Genomic DNA, 3,687 nt, shown 5'->3' with positions numbered 1-3,687 from the left:
CCAAAAGTACTTGTTTAAATGAAGAATTAAAAATATTCATGAAATTTAAGAAAACAGAGCACAGTCGTAGTTCCTCTTATTAGTTTGAACCTTTAGATAATATTTGCACACTAAGTATTTTTATGTAAAAATTTATTTATTTATCTAAATGCGATGAAAAAAGTTTGTTTCATTTCTTGATTTATTTGAATGAGTGCGAAGGAGAAAACATAATTGTCAATAGTGACAATAGGAAATCCCAAAAAGGGTAATAAAAACGATTGAAAGACGCATGTCGTTCGTGATCGTACCATCGTAAAGGAGGCTACAACAAGAAGGTAAGGAAATGAATTTTATGTGATTTTTTAACAATATTTTGAAAATAATTACTTCATTTATTTGGAAGTAGCAGCAGCAGCTATATCATCAGAAGCGGCAAATATCAATTGATAAGTAAGTATAGTATGTGAAAAAAGTGTGTGTACTTTGAAATTGGACTGCGCAGTCCAATTTAATACGCAAAATAAATACATACATATGTACATACATACATATGTATTTATGCGTTTAAGGCGGCCTGCGCAATCCAATATAATATGTGAAAACAAATATTTGTTTTATATTTTAAATGATCAAATAATATTTATCTTTTCTTTCAGATTATTATTATTTTTATTTAATTATTCTTTCTTTTTCAGATTTTATCACTATTTTTATTTAAGTAATCTTTGCTTTCAGAGTAAATTCTTTTTGTATTTAATATATTTTATTCTTTCAGATAATATGAATCCTTTTTTTTCTGTAGATAATATTATTATTTTATACAATTAATCTTTCTTTTCTTTAGATATTACAAATTCAATGTAATTATTATATATTTTCAGGTATTAATAACCTTTATTTTATTTCAGCTATTTGTCTTTATAATCTTTCTCCATTACTAACCTTTATTTTATTTCAGATATTTGTCTTTATTATCTATTTTCAGACATTAATTATTTTTTTAAATTAAATATATTTTTATTTATATAAAAAATTATAATAAGTTTTATGTAAAAATTTAAAAATAAAATAAAATAAAAATTTTAAAAATTAAAAGTTTTGTTTGGAAATTTTAAGAAATTTTAAAGTAGGAATCAAAAAATGCAACCCTTCAGGAAACATTTTCAGTAATGTTAATTTGCTAGAATAGGATAGACGAATACCTAATTTTTCAAGAAGAAGAAAACGAAAAGCGCAGTTTATTTTGGATTTTAAAGAGGTAAGTTTGTTATGATAATTTAATACTTTATAATAATTTCTTTACATATATATATATATATTATTTCTTTTTATATATTATAGAGAAAAGGAAAAAAGATTAAGAAGGAGAAAAAGGTAAGCATTGTGAATTGAATGTTGTGTGTATAATTAAAAATTTTAATATTACAGAAATCATTTGGACCATTTGGAAAATTCAAATCTATTACTTACAACAAACAAATAAGAGAGTAAGTTTTAAATTATTAAAGTTAAATAGTGCATATTTAATTCAAATAGTTGTTATAGATAGTGAGTTTTTGTGAAATATGTAATTTGTGTTATACATATCTATATATGTATATGTAAATGTAAAAAAAAATCTAAATTGAAACGAATTGTCCGGTTACAATTATAATTGTGTAAAATTTAGAATACCCAGGATTTCGGGAATAAAATAGGAATGGTCGGATAGAGGAGGTTCTGCAGATCAATAGTGTAATCCTTTAATTGATGTTAAATAAATATAATTAAACAATAAGTTAATATTAAAAAAAATCCACACGAATTAGTGAAGTGTTAGTGGACATAAAAATGCGAAATATAAGTGTAAAATTATTTCTAAATCGAAAAATACGTTCTTCGAATAGTGGTAATTTTCAGCTTTAAACGCAAATATCTCGAATATTCCCGCGAGTATAAGTACATATATATACTCTTGAACTGAAGAACCTCCTCTATAACTAAAAATGTTCATTTGTTCGTTTAAGATATCTGTTCGTATGCAGAATATCTAAATTTGTTTAAAATAAAAACAACATTAGTGTTTCATAATGAATAAAAGTGAACATAGTTCGAATATGCATATACGCATTTCTGCTCCGAAGCATGATTTTAAAAATTAAATTAAAATTAAAATATCATTAATCATCACCTTTTTTATGATTTTTCATAGAATGAATTTCGATGACCTCGTGGAAGAAATGGATTCCGAAGTTAAATGCTCACAACCATTGAGCCCCCATAGAGGTTATATTGAACATAAATATTTTTAATTTTTTAATAAAATTTTTTTACAGATAAAGTGTTTAAAAAAATATCTTACAACCTCGTTTGCGCTCCTCGAGTAGAACCATCACAAATTGTGGTACCGTCACCATCTTCTGGCGGCCATGCAGGTATAATGTATTATTATATAAATGTATGTATTAGTATTTGCTTTATAAAAATACATTTATGTTTTTCAGATATAATCCAAAAGCTGGTTGCCATTGAGACCCGACTCACTGCCATTAAAAAGTCCCTAACAGACAAAGTAAGTAACGCAGTATTACATTACCAAATTAAAACAGAAGCTAATTATTATTTAATTTTCTAGATGCCAGAAAAGGCCGAGGTGCAGGCACAAAGCAAATTATTGCGCGAATGCCGCGTCATAGCGGCAAAGATGCATCATTCGATTATCCGCATCACCCGTGACTTGGAGGACGAACATTACGTAGAGTTCGCTTTGAAACTGCCTATGACATCGGAAGAGCACGTATTAGTTTTAGGTTGTACGTATTAGTTTTAAGTTGTAAATATTAGTTCTAAGTTGTACATATTAGTTTTACGTTGTAAATATTAGTTTTAAGTTGTATTAATTAGCTCTAAGTTGTACATATTAGTTTTACGTTGTAAATATTAGTTTTAAGTTATACATATAAATTAGTTTTAAGTTGTATATATTAGTTCTAAGTTGAAGTTTCTAGTTTTATGCAATAATAATAGGCATATTATTAATTTAACTAAATATCTGATTTTGATTTTATTATTAAATAAAGCAAAATAATAAAAAAAAAACTGAATTTTATTTAAAATAATTGAATTTGCTAGAAGTAGCAAATGGGTAACAGATAATCTTGTTACTGCTTGTTCTTGCTAACATGCTTATATGTTATAGGTAACAAACTGATAACGAAAATAATAACACTAACAGATATTCGGGTAACAAATTCTTTTTGTTATCCATAACACACAGGTAAACTTAGCGCTAACAAAAGAATTTGTTACCCGTAACATACTGTGAAGAGATTTGCTAACAAATGCATGTATTCTGTTAGAACAAGGCAGCATGCGATATTTTCCATTGGTTAGAGCAAGAAAACCATTGAAAATCAAATAGCTATGTGTTATTTTTTTCCCACTCTCTGAACAAAAGTAACAAATATTTTAACGAATGCAAAAGTGAACAATAACAAGTCGCTTACACGTTTGCTAACAGCTACCCGTCTTGCAGGGAAGTAGGAATCAAAAAAGGAAACCCTGCATCAGCTGTTTAAAATGCAACCCTGCATCAGCCATCTATTGGGGATATTAGAGCAGGACAGCTATACTTTTTTATATGACACTGCTGAATGAGCGCAACTAAGATATATGATCACATGCACATATACGTACGTGAGTGGGAGAATATTCGCTCGGCCTATG

At 27.2% G+C, this 3,687-nt stretch overlaps 1 long non-coding RNA gene across 1 annotated transcript in view; it reads left to right on the top strand.

Moving 5' to 3' along the window:
- The window catches only part of LOC126766285 (uncharacterized), a 7,511-nt gene extending 4,741 nt beyond the window's left edge, over window positions 1-2,770 (top strand). The window contains exon 3 of the long non-coding RNA XR_007668815.1: window positions 2,597-2,770. This is a non-coding gene — a long non-coding RNA (uncharacterized LOC126766285). The remainder of the gene's footprint in view (window positions 1-2,596) is intronic.
- Window positions 2,771-3,687: the final 917 nt, after the last annotated feature.

This window comes from Bactrocera neohumeralis, unplaced genomic scaffold (assembly GCF_024586455.1).
Source record: "Bactrocera neohumeralis isolate Rockhampton unplaced genomic scaffold, APGP_CSIRO_Bneo_wtdbg2-racon-allhic-juicebox.fasta_v2 cluster11, whole genome shotgun sequence".
Classification (NCBI taxonomy): Eukaryota; Metazoa; Arthropoda; class Insecta; order Diptera; family Tephritidae; genus Bactrocera; species Bactrocera neohumeralis.
This window is presented reverse-complemented; position numbering and strand designations above follow the sequence as displayed.